Source organism: Choloepus didactylus, chromosome 19 (assembly GCF_015220235.1).
Source record: "Choloepus didactylus isolate mChoDid1 chromosome 19, mChoDid1.pri, whole genome shotgun sequence".
Lineage (NCBI taxonomy): Eukaryota > Metazoa > Chordata > Mammalia > Pilosa > Megalonychidae > Choloepus > Choloepus didactylus.
The window spans coordinates 28753388-28767689 of NC_051325.1; positions in this window are offsets into that span (position 1 = coordinate 28753388).

Sequence of the window (14302 nt, forward strand, 5' to 3'; positions counted from 1 at the left end):
TTTGCTAATGCTGCCAGAATGCAAAATACCAGAAATGGATTGTGTTCTAGTTTGCTAATGCCGCTGGAATGCAAAACACCAGAAATGGACTGGCTTTTATAAATGGGGTTTATTTGGTTATACAGTTACAGTTTAAGGCCATAAAGTGTCCAAGGTAACACATCAGCAATCGGATACCTTCACTGGAGGATGGCCAATGCTGTCCAGAAAACCTCGGTTAGCTGGGAAGGCACATGGCTGGCGTCTGCTCCAAAGTTCTGGTTTCAAAATGGCTTTCTCCCAGGATGTTCCTCTCTAGGCTGCAGTTCCTCCAAAATGTCTCTCTTAGTTGCTCTTGGGGCATTTTTCCTCTCACAGCTTCTCTGGAGCAAAAGTCTGCTTTCAACGGCTGTCTTCAAACTGTCTCTCATCTGCAGCTTCTGTGCTTTCTTCAAAGCGTCCCTCTTAGCTGTAGCTCCTCTTCACAACATCACTCACAGCTGCACCGAGTTCCCTCTGCCTGTCAGTTCATTTATATAGCTCCACTGATCAAGGCCCACCCTGAATGGGTGGGGCCACTCCTCCATGGAAATATCTAATCAGAGTTATCACTTACAGTTGGGTGGGGCACATCTCCAAAGAAACACTCAAAGAAATCTAATCAACACTGATAACATCTGCCCACACAAAATTACATCAAAGATAATGGCGTTTGGGAGACACAATATATTCAAACTGGCACAGATTGGCTTTTATAAAGGGGTTTATTTGGTTACAAAGTTGCAGTCTGAAGGTCATGAAAATGTCCAAATTAAGGTATCAACACAAGTACACCTTTACTGAAGGATGGCCAGTAGCATCTGGAAAACCTCTGTTATCTGGAAAGGCAGGTAGCTAGCATCTGTTCCAGAATTCTGGTTTCAAAATGGCTTTCTCCCAGGATGTTTCACTCTAAGCATCTGGGGGTGTTCTCTTAGTTTCTCCCAGGCAAACTCTCTGGACTAGCAAAAGTCTACTTTCAACTGCCATATCCAAAATGTCTCTCCAAGCTGCAGCTGCTCTGAGGTCCTTCTGTTTGAGAGCTTTTTATAGGACTCCAGTGATTAAATCAAGACCCACCCTGAATGGGCAGGGTCCGTATCTCCATGGAAATAATTTATTCAAATATTTCACCCACAGTTGATTGAGTCACATCTCCATGGAAACACTCAATCAAAGGATTTCAACCCAATAAACGCTAATATGTCTGCCCTCATAAGATTGCATCAAAGAATATGGTGTTTTGGGGGACATAATACATCCAAACCAGCACAGAAGTATTTTAATAATAATTTATTATTTGGGGAAATTCTGAGAATTCCTGGGAATTCTGATTTCTTGATTTAGAATCCCAAAGTCTAATATCTGCTGGGAATTTGGAAACATTGTGATGGGTGAGGATACAAAAGTGTGTGTATGAGAGAGTCTGTTTTGAGAAATTTGCCTAAGGCTAATCTTGTTCCCAGAGGGAAAGATAATGGTCTCCAAGAGGCCTGGATTTCTGCAGGGAAAAAAAATTATCTAATAAATGTCATAGGCTAAAGAAGTCATGGAGATTTGCTTTTGTTTGTCTTGTCTCCCATTTTCTCCATCTCATCTAGAAACATCATTTTACCTCTGTCTTGGCTGACAAGTCAGCTTATATACTAAGAAGGCTTAAATGAATGTGCCAACCTGAGCTGTTTTTGGTCATGTAATACAAAGTCTTCTACCACTCTAAGGCCCAAATAACCCCCAATGTGAAAACAGCAGGGATCTACTTCTTCCCATGTGGCAACCACATGTTTTCCTGCTCAGACCCGTTCAAGAGGAACAAGATGTGCTCAAACCATATTAGGTTCTTAAAGTGCAATGACTGCTCTTTTGAGAAGAAATTATTCTTTATCACCATATCAGAGACAATTGTGTTTGCAGTAGGTATACTCTGTTCCTGGGAGGCTAGCAAGCAAAAGAGAGGGCATGAATGAAATTCATCAGACACATGCTTAACTTCTCACTTCAATCCGATTCAAAATGGAAGCCTCTCTGGTTGCTTATCAGAGCCCATCAGCCAACAATATTGAGATGTTTACTAGCAGGGACCAAAGGTTGACCTTTGAAGCCAGGCATGCCCCTCACACTTGAGGAAGTATGGTTGACAATGGTAGACTTCTTCTCCGCTTACATTTTATGTTGCAGCCAGAGGAGGGGAGTAGAACCCAGGTCATCAGGACCACTGATGCAGCAAGATGCTAATTAGATATACATGTAGATGTAGAAGTAAAAGATGTAGATTGCATAGATGTAAATGTTGATGTAGATGAAGTAGGTAGATATATGTGATGGATTTGATGTAGATGCATGTAGATAATGAAGTAGAAGTTGAAGCAGATGACATAGATATTGTCAATGGTGTAGCTGATGCAGATATTGTAAATGATGCAAATGTAGATGTAGCTCTCAGTGCCATAGATGTAAACACAGATGTAGATGATGTGGACATAGACACAAATGCAGACAGAGTAGATGTTAAGTATAGATGTACATTCATGGCATAGCCATAAACACAGACATAGAAGATGTGGGCAATGTAGAGCAGGGTTTCTCAACCTCAGCTCTATTGACATATTGGCCTGGATAATTCTTTGTTTTGGGATCTGTCCTATACATTGTCCTGTACATTAGCAGCATCCCTGGCCTCTGCGCACTGGATGGATACCAATGGCATTCTGTCCCCCTGAGCTGTAACAATCAAAAATTCCTTCAGACACTGCCAAACGTCTCCTGGGAAGCAAAGTTGTAGATGTAGATGATATAGATGTAAATATAGATGTAGATGATGTAATAGTAGACATAAATGACACATTGATGCAGATGACAGATTTGATGTAAAGATGTTGATGTAGATATAAACACAGGTAGAGATGATGCAGATGATACAGATCAGATATAGGTAATGAGATGGATATCCAGATAGACAGCAGATAAAGAATTTTTCCAATTTAAATGTAAGTTCTTTGAGGGTGTGGGGACAATGTCTATTATATATTTGTATCTCCCAGAGCAATCTGGAGGTACTCATCAACTACTTGATGACTGATTAATTAGTTATACCTCTTGAGAGTCAATAAAATTATCTTTCATATTTCAAGTGGACTTGTTTTTTCTGTAAAGTAAGAAGAGGCCATCTTTAGGAAATTCTGAGGTAATTTAAAATTCCAAGTTATTGTAAATAAATATATGTGGCTCAATACCCTGCATATTTCTCCAACATTTAATTATGAAAATTTTCAAACATATAGAAAACGTGATAAAAATTTACAGATAACACCTGCATACTCTCCACCTTGATTCTACCCTTAACATTTTACTATACTAGTTTGTCTCATGTCTATCCATCTATCACTTCATCTTACTTGTTGATGCATTTCAATGTAAGTCATGCATATGTTTTTCACTGATTTCCTAGAAAACCAAACTTCCAAAAGATTACTTTTGACTTCATATAATTACATACCATCGTCTTGCCTATGATGGTCATAAGTCACCTGGATGTTTTGCAGAATAGGATTTAGGAGGTAATCATGGCACTTGAATCTGGAATCCAAGCAGGGATAAGCCCAGAGTTTATTAGAGAGAGACACTAAGATGGTCAGGCTGTGACACTTCCCCAGCCTACCTTGTGGGAGAGTTTTCAGACCATGGGAAAGTAGCATCCTGAATGGAATGGGTTAAGTGTAGTGTTGCCCAGAGGCAGAGAAACTACCTGGATGACCCCTGAAGGTCCTTTTCTATAGAGCTGAATGGTTCTGAGATATCTCAGTTTGTACTGAAGGCTGATATTCAGGTTGAAAAAAGAAACAAAAAATAAAAAAATAAAAAATAAGACACCAAACATCAAAATATCATTTCATTAATATAAGATCCCATTGCATACCTCGGATGATCTTCAACTTATTCCATAAATATTAGTAGGATTTCCATACACCTGATAACAACTGAGCAAATGTTTCCGCTTTTGCCAAGGTCCCAGGTCTTTCTCACGGACATTGTCAATTTGCCAGTTCACAGCTGGTTGACTCACAGTATAAGCAAATGTTATCCACAGTCCTGAAGGAACTGAACCACTTCCCCTGGAGATGAGAAATACCATATTCCCCCAAGATCACAGTTGTCTACATACCCCAAACTCAACATGTTTAGCAAATCTTAGATCTCTTAAAAATATCAAATTAGACAAGGACTAGCTGAAAGTGCATTGGGTGTGGACAAAAGACATTTCCAAATACCCAGGACATTTGCTGATTGGAAAGAAGTGGGAGTCAGTCAGTCAGTGACTATTTATCCAGCTATTACAGGGCTGTGGTCAGTGTCTGTGCTACTAACAAGTTATTGGTCAAGGCTGACAAAGGACTAAACCGCAGACTGACCTCGTAACATGGATGGAGAGTTCCCAAGTAGTATATAGTGAAATAAGCAATCTCTACCAATTAGAAATTTGGTTTGAGGGGTGGCAGGGGATGTGCACCTGCCCATGGTTGACTCTGGGAAGGCTTATGCTGGACTTTGAATGGGCAGAGAATAGAAAGTTTATCCACAAGTCTGGAGGATGTGAGAGAACACAGTGTAGCAGATGCTGGGGTGCCCTGCCTGGAGGCCCTGGGACTTTAGCATTTTGTGCACACCAATCTGACTTCCAACTGCCAGCACCTGTCTCTTGGCTGAGAGCTTTGTCTGTTGGCCAGAACCTGCTCTACCCATACACACAGCAGGCTGGAAGCACTGGAACACTAGTGCCTACCCAGTTGTAGCCTTCAACTGAAGACTAACATGAGTTGGTGTATAAATACCCCAGCTCCCTCACTTCTTGTGCAGGATAACTCTGAGGCTTACATTCTGCACTGGTTCCCAGAGATCCCCAGTGGAACTGAACTCCAGTTGCCCACAGTGGTAACTGACTACTTGCACCTGAATTCCTGTCTCAAGTCTGTTTCTTAGGGGAATCTAAAATCCTAAGTTTAGAATGCTCTGAAGAGCCCTCTGGCTTATTATTTTTCATTTTGTAATCCATTAAGAGAAGAGAGAAGGCAGGATGTGCCAAATACTCTTAGCTCAGCCCAGAAAATTCAAAGGCATTTTTTCCTATTAATGAAGAAATCCTGTGCCCTTGGGAACAGTGTTCACAGTGTCATTCTGGCCTCATATTATTGAACCACAGAACACCTTTCATTATGGAATTCAAGGGTCACAAGAAGACACTGAGAAAAAAAAGTGGCAGAGTCCTGGCTGTTGCCTCAATAAATCTCCCAAGTTCCCATTCATCTCTGACCCAGTCTTAGACATGGCAGTATGAAAGAGTTTAAAGCACAAGTCCAATCACTTGGAGAAATTCTGATGCCCCTGGAAGCAGTGTGCTTACTGAGCGTCTGAGTGCAAGTCAGGTAGACAGATTGATCTTGGTTTTCCTCCAGAAATTGGGTCAGGGGATGATCGCTGAATCATCAAGACACAAGAAGGAACCGTTTCCCCTTTGAGGGAAAGGTTAAGGCCCTTGCGAACTCAGAGGTCAGAATAGTGCTGTTTGTTTGGGAGTAGATAGGAAATACCTCCTCTGTGATGTGGGTCATGATAGGAAAGAGGACCTGCTTCCACCATTTTTCCCTGTCCCTGCCCCTTGGCCACTAGAGGACAGTCATGTGACCAAGATGCTCCCTCCCAAGAGCTTGACTCTGGATGTAGGGACAGTGGACGGTTTAGAATTCCAAAGCAGCAGCAGCATCTGGGTTCCTGTGCTCATCTTTGATGGTGTCCAGCAGCCAGAGAGGCAGCAGGGCTAGAGTTACGGCCATCCTAGTCAGACTGTCCCTGTAGAATGACCTAGGCTGTGTTCCTGCTGCCCCATCTACTCAAAACCTGGTTATCCAGTCTTCTGGTCAATTTTGTTAGACTATCATCCTCCTATTAAAGCTAGAGTCCAAGTCTGTTGTGTGCAGTCCAGACTCCTGCATAGAAAATGGCATAGATAATGGCATCCCATAGTCCTCTGGAGATTAGAGACCCAGGCATCTAGATAGCCGTGGGGAGCTTGCAGGGGCATGAGGGCATATTCACTTGGGTTCTTTTCCTATTCTAAAGTTCTGTGATTCCACATGAAGTGTTGGCCAGTGAAGACCCAATGCTACTTGAGTTTCTGCATCCTTAGTGGCAGGGGTAGGGTTTATGGAAAAATATGCCATTATGTGAAGACCACATCTGGTCCAAATCAAATAACCAAAGTACATCTAAAGCCACTATGTATATATGTAGATCCCCGAAGAGGTGAATGTACTGTTTGTGGCAGGCAGGTAGAAGCCAAGAAAAGCCAAGCTTCATTTAGCAATGCGCACAGGTACATTATGAATGCTATATTAATGGTCCTGTTAGAGAAAAAGAATCAGAAATGATAAGACAGGAGAGTGACTGGCACTTTTATGTATACAGTTATCTAAACAGTTTTGTAGCCATAAAAACAAGTTTGGGGAATGGGAAATACAGTCATAATATGCAGAAGTCATGGGGTTTAATTTTGGGTGCTGCTCACTTTTTTTTAAGCATTCCCACTGTCACACTATAGCAAATGCAGGGGCAAAAAAAAGTCCCACTTGAAACACTGCAAGTCAAGAAAACATTTGTAATTAATGGTAAAACAATCACTTTGAAGGCTGGTTCAAAAACAGCTTTTAAGGGAGGGGCGACTATTAAAGATAAAAAGAGGCTTAAGAGACACGTCAACCAAAAGCAATGGGAGATCCTTGTTTGGATTCAAACCAATCAGCTGGAAGAGGACATTTTTTGAGAGAGGTAGAGAAAATTGAACACAGACTATTAGATGATAATAAGGAATTATCAGTAATTTTCCAGGGAGGATTCATGGTATTGTGGTCATTTAAAAGAGTCCTTATCCATTAGAGATACATACTGAATTTACAGGTGAAATGATATAATACCTTGGGTTTGCTTTAAAATACTCTAGGGCAGTACTTCTCAAAGCATGGTCCGTGGATTGGTGCCAGTTCATGAGTAGCATGAACTGTTGGTCTGTGATAAGTGACAGTAAGTGTACAGAAACCGTTATGGGGCTTTGACATTGCTGTGACAGCTACCCAGAGTAGTTTGGGTGGTGGTGACCTCGCAGGATGAGTCACAAGTGGAAATTAAATGAAAGGGTCCTTCACCACAAGTAGCATGAGAAGCTCGGCTTTAGCACACGCACACGAAGGGAGGGAACTGATGAAAAAGAATGGCAGAAAGCTGATGTCTGTTGAAGCTAGATATTGGGCATGTGGGGTCTGAAGTACAATTTCCTCTACTTTTATGAATAAGTTGGAAATGTATATCATTTGGTATAGTAACAAAAACCAGCCTGTCAGAGGAGACATTCTAAATACATACATTTTAAATGTATATGTTTATATTTAAATGTACACTGATATATATGTATTATAAATGTGTTTCAAATAAAATAACATATGACACTAAACACAGCATATAGGGATTAAATGTAATGGTTCAGGTAAATCTATCTAATTTAAAAAAGAAGTCTTAGGTAAGCAAACAGAAAGTAATTTGCTGAATCATGAGCTTGATGAACTTTGATTATATAATAAACTGATTCTATAATAAAGTCCTTGAGGCAGAGGATCCTGAGAGATATCACCTCTGTACCTCCCTGGCACTCAACCCAGGGTTCTACTGAGTAAACGGTGTATAATAAACACTGGTTGATAAGCTAAACTCAGGAAATGAATTGCTATGAACAGCTGTTTAATGATCTATGCAATAACTCCACACTGCTCAATCAATTTGAAAATCAGCTTGCCGAATCCACCCTCTTGGAGATTCGTCACAGAATGTCTGAGCCCGAGGGGGACTTGGAGCTTTGCTAATATCCTTATCTTGCACACAGGAAATGAGGTCTGGAGAACAAGCCACCCAGGACGTCCCTCTTGTTAATGGCCTGTTTTAGCTCCCACGCTTGCAAATGGAGTCTTTCCTTGCCATGATGGCTCTCAGAAGGTACAAACCTAAACCCCTGTCCCTTTGCTCTAGGTTTTTAAACTATCTGGTTTCAGTTGTAGGAAAGGGAAACAAGTTGTCAAGCTGGCTCCAGCAGAGACTGAAAGGATTGGTGAACTCAAAAATTCACGCTGAGCTCAGGGTTTACTAGCCCTGGGCCATGCCTAGTCTGGGGAAGATGAGGTCTCTGGCCTTCAGGAACTTTCCATCTACTCAGGGCAGGAAGATGTACATGTTTGTAGTTAAAGGGAGGTCCTGCTGTGTAAGATTAAAAGGGGGAAAGAAGTGATTCAGGGGCGCTGTGGGGGCTGGAAAAGGGATGCGATATGTTTGGAGGTCGGACAGCTTGATCCTGAGGGGCCAAGGGGCGAGGCAGGACAGAAGGCGGGAGTTAGATCAGCCTGGGCCGGGTGTGGGCCTCACCCTACAGGCATCAAGGAGCCTGGGCGGTTTCTGTGGGGGGCAGGAGGGGATCCAGTTAGTGATTTAGGAAGATCAATTTGGTATCAATAGTGTGTGGGAGAGGCCAGAAAGGGGGTGGGCATAGAATTGGCAGCAGAGAAACAGGGAGCCTTGAGGAGGTGAAAACTAGAAACAGGTGATGACTGTGGGAAGGAAAAGAAAAGACAGAAGAGGCTTGTTTTTTAAGCAATGAAGAAATATGTAAAATACATTTAACAAACCCTATGTGCCAGGTGCAGTTCTAAACACTATACAAACTCATTTCAGCCTCCTGAATGAGGTTCTCTTTTATCCCTGTTTTACAGATGAAGAAACTGAAGCACAGTAAGGTAAAGTAACATGCCCAAGGACACACAACTAATAAATGGTGGAGTCAAGAGTCATTTCCAGGTGCTCTAACTTCTGGGTCTCAGCTCTTAACCATTATTCTATGCTTACAGTAGGATGTTTAAAAGGAAAAGTCACAATGAATCCACAGTTTTTCAAGCATGACTGACTTAAAAAATGTCAATGTCATAACAGATTAAATGAGACTGTGAGAAAGAGGATACACTTGGTTTTTGTACATTTTGCTTAAGATGATAGGGAAACATCTGAGTAGAACGTCCCAAGGGAAATGAAAGGAACTTGATAAAGGACTGAAGATTGGCATTTAGGTGATAGTTGAAATTCTGAGAGAGGATCAGTTCTGAAGAATGGCACACCTGAAGTGGAACCCTATGAAACTGCTCATGCTTGGCCACTTTGAGCAACAAAAATAGTGATTTCAAATGGATCAACCAGGGCTCAAGATTGTGCCTCAGGGAAAAACCCAAGGTTGAGGTCAGGACGGAAAGGAATTTCTTGGGGAGACTTAGAGGTCAAACAAAAAGAAAAAGAAGGACAACAGGAGAAACACATCATTTATTCCTTTCTACTATTTATTTTTAAATTACATTTTTGTTTATTTTTGAATCAGCAGTCACCTGGGGCTGATAACTCAAAAGGTATTTTATCCATCAACATTCCTAGCTACAGTAACAGAATCCAGTCTGGCTATTTTAAGCAGAAAGGGGTTTACTAGAAATGCACAAAAATATTGGAAGGGCTGGAAGAATATGCTGTAGACCAGGCTTCTAACACCAACTCCCCAAGCCACACCACACGAGAATGAGAAGGGAAACGTGGTCACCCAGACTCCTGTGTCAGGTTTCCCTGGCACAGTCAGTGCCAATGGCCAGACATGCAAGTGAGGCCACCACAGGGCACTCAGCCTCACTCAGCCTGCCGGGTGACCGAAGCAGCTTAAGTGACCCTAGCTGAGCCCAACCCAAGTTGCTGACCCTCAGGACTTTTTTTTTAATTAAACTTTTTATTTTGAGATACTTGTAGATTTGCATGCAGTTATGAGAACCACTATATTCCTTACCCTGTTTCCCCCAGTGAAAATATCTTGCATAATTATTGTACAGAATCACAACCAGGATGTGACATTGATACAAACCAGTCTTGTTCAGATTTCCCGTTTCATTTGTACTCAAGTGTAAATACTTAGTTCTATGCAATTTTATCACATGCATAGGTTCATGTATCTACTACCACAGTTCCATCACCGCAAGGATTGCTGGTGGTGTCCTTTCATAGTCACACCTACCTTCCTTCCCCAGTCCCCACCTCACCCTTACCCCTGGCAACCACTAATCTGCTCTCCATTTCTATAATTTTGTCAATTCAAGAATGTTATATAAATGGAATCACACAGTATATAATTTTTTGAGATGGACTTTCTTTTTCTCCACAGCATAATTCTCTGGAGATCGTCCAAATTGTCTGTATATTGATAGTTTGCTCATTTGCTGTGTAGTAGTTCTATCAGTTGCCTCAGGGGGTGTTGAAGTCTCAACTATAATTGTGATTTGTCTTTTTCTCCCTTCAGTTCTATCAGCTTTTTTTCCCCTGTATTTTGGAGCTCTATTGTTTGGGGTACCATACATACATTTAGGACTGCTATTTCTCCCGGTGGACTGATAATTTCATCATTATATAATATTTTCTTTGCTCTAAAGTCTACTTTATCTGATATTAAGATACTCCTGCCTTTCAAAAATTAATATTACAAAATTATCTTTATCAATCCTTTGAATTTTAACCTAAACACATGTACATGAAGTGAGTTTTTTGTAGACAGCATATATTTGGGTCATGTTTTTGTATCCACTCTGCCAATCCTTGTGTTTTTATCGATCTATTTAGACCATTTACATTTGAAGTAATTATTGATATGTTAGGGCTTAAGCCTGCCAATTTAGTATCTCCTTATTCTTTTTACTTGTCTTCCTGTGAGTTACTTGAACTTTTTTTAGTCTTTCATCTTGTTTTTTATATGTGTTTGAGTACATCACTTTGTACAATTTTCTTACTGGTTGCACTAAGCATTAAAATTACACACATATCTTATCACAGCCTACTGGGATTGATCTTTTACCACGTTGAGTGAGGCACTGAAACATTTCCATTTAGGTCTCTTTACCTTCCCTCTTTAAAAATATGACCGTCTCAAGTATTTCCTCTACATACCCTGAGTACCACCATGAATCTTGTTTTAATTTTTGCTTCTACCCCCAAGGCCAAAAATGGGTCTGGATGTACTAAAATTAAGTGTTGGCAGGGCTGCATTCCTTCTGGAGGCTCTAGGGAAAAAAATCTATCTACTTGCCTTTTCTACGAAATGCTATCTGCCAGCATGGCATTGCTTTCTGCTTTTGTGGTCACATCTTTCTCTGACTCATACTCCTGCCTCCCTCTTATAAAAACCCTTGTGATTAGACTCAGCCTACCTGGATAATCCAAGATAATTTTTCCATTTTGAAATATTTAACTTAATCATAGTGACAAAGTCCCTTTTGTCATGTAAGGTATCATTCATAGGACTCAAGGATTAAGGTGTGGACATTTTTGAGGACCATTATTTTGCCTACCACAGCCACTAAAGTTCTGTGCTGGTTTGTTACTTAGCAATAGAAATGGACACACCTTTGTTCTCCAGTCAGCCGGTTCTTCTCTACAAAGGTAGCAAGAGTTGCTAGTCCTTTCTGTATCTCTCCAAAGATACTTTATGCATATACAAACCCTTCTCTTTTGCCCCCGTTTCCCCAACACAAATGGTAATTTACCACATACACTATTTTCCCCCTTGCTTTTTTTTCCCAGTTAGTAATATAATTTGGAGACTTTGTCACATCAGAATAAAATGAATCTCCTCATTCTTTTTATAGCTGCCCAATAGTCCACAATGTGGGGATGCCATAATTCATTTAACCACTCCCTTACTGTTGGACATTTGGGTTGCTTTCAGTTTTCTGCTTTTTCAAACAACCCTGTAAATGTGTAAGACAAGAGGCTCTTTAAAAATATCTTGCTGGAAATTGGGCCAAAGGGTAAAGGTTGAAATTGTGTTCAAACTTCAACTTCCATGTGAGACCAAGGGAAGAGATGTTTATTTGGTGTAGGATCTATATTTTCTAAACAATATAACTTCTACAGTCAGTTTGTTCAAACACTACAATTATGTGGAACTTTGAACAGGACTTGAGCTATGGTAGGTCTGTATAGATTAGAATGAAATAGCAACACATCTTAAAGTAATTTGGGTGGAGAATAAAAATATATATTTGGGGCCCCCCTGAAGAGCTGGGGGAGAATGCAGAGGTGTTGGACTTCCTCACCTGGATTGTTGCTGATGTTCTCACAAACACTGGGGACGGATGGCTTGATGTGCTGAGCCCTCTGTCTTGGGGCTGGCCCCTATGAAGCTTGTTGCTGCAAGGAGAGGCTAAACCTGCTTATAATTGTGCCTAAGAATCTCCCCGAGTGCCTCTTTGTTGCTCAGATGTGGCCCTCTCTCTCTAACTAAGCCACCTTGGCAGGTGATCTCGCTGCCCTCCCTGCTACATGGGACCTGACTCCCAGGGGTGTAAATCTCCCTGGCAATGCAGGATATGATTCCCAGGGATGAATCTGGACCTGGCAGCATGGGATTGAGAACATCTTCTTGACCAAAAGGGGGATGCAAAATGAAAAACAAAGCTTCAGTGGCTGAGAGACTTCAAACGGAGTTGAGAGGTCACTCTGGTGGACATTCTTATGCATTATATAGATAACGCTTTTTAGGTTTTAATATATTGGAATAGCTAGAAGTCAATACCTGAAACTACCAAACTCCAACCCAGTAGCCTTGATGCTTGTATAAGTGAAGACAATTGTATAACAATGTAGCTTACAAGGGGTGACAGTGTGATTGTGAAAACCCTGTGGATCGCACTCCATTTATCCAGTGTATGGATGGATGAGTAGAAAAATGGGGACAAAACCTAAATGGAAAATAGGATGGGATGGGGGGGTGATTTGGGTGTTTTTTTTTATTTTTTTTTTATTCTGATTCTGATTCTTTCTGGCATAAGGAAAATGTTCAAAAATAGATTGGGGTGATGAATGCACAACTATAAGATGGTACTGTGAAGAGCTGATTGTACATCATGGATGACTGTATGGTATGTGAATATATCTCAATAAAACTGAATTAGAAATAATGTCTTGCTGGGATTTGAGGAAGTGAGTGACAAAGGCTGTATTTTCAAGGAAGGTGGTCACTTGTCAATGTCATGGTTGAGAGGGGCTTCAACTGAGTGGTGGAGATGGAGGACAAATTAAAAAGGGATAAGGAATTAGTGAGAGTGGCAAATAGGGCCACCTCACAATCTTACGGCACTTTATAATTTACAGAGTATTTTAAGCCACATTTTATCATCTTATATACATACACTAATTAGTCTTTTACTTACAAGAGCCTCAAAAGGATGCTGAAACATAACAATCACCTATTATCTACAATTTGCAGATAAATAAACTCAGGCCCTGAAACGGTCAGTGATGTGCCTGAAGTTGCACAGCAGCAGAGCCAGATCTCAAACTTACGTCTTCTCTGTCTCGTGATTCCAGGTTCTTGTGCCTCCACTATTTCCTTGGTCCAGAAGATAGGAGAAAAGGGAAGGGGAGGAGCCAGGCAGAAGTTAACATGATAATGTAAAAGTATTTTTGAGAATATGTGTCTGCAATTTTTTTTTTTTAAGATAAAGAAGATCTGTAAATATTTGATGAGAAAGAGAGAAGAACTAGCAGCTACCCGGAGAGCAGAGGATACCAGAGAGTGGGGATAGAATGTGAAAACCAGGGCAAGGTTAGGCACTGCATCCTTGCTGCCTGGGATTCCAATGGGAGCATCTGGCAATTCCATACCTTACATCCAAATGGTCCACAAGCCTTCTAGATCATCAGTATGGTAAGCATTAACCAGGATCCTGGGGACGGGGACTTGTCCGAAGGCAACCAGAAAACATTCACAGTTCAAATACACATGAATTACATTCTTATTAAATATTAAAGTGTCCTGCTTCTGATATTCAGGTGCATATGCTGAAGGAAGCCAGAGGAGAAAATAACAGAGGGAGGGATGCTAAATCTGCATCTTCTGTGAATGCTCTACCCATCGAGACACCAGTTAGAAAGGATTTGCCTGGACGAATTTGAACAGTGTCTGTTTTGGTTCCCGGTAAAACCACTATCTCTGATGCCCAACTTTTAGGGATTTAAGAAAAAAGCAATGAGAAAAACAGGCCTGGACCTTGTTCAGAGATTATTTGCTGAGAGAATTGTTTATTCCAAAGGGTCTGGCATTCGGATCCCCTTAACATGATTTCTCTCTCAATGTAAGCTTACTGGTGAGGACCACGTTCTTGACAGGGGGAAAGCC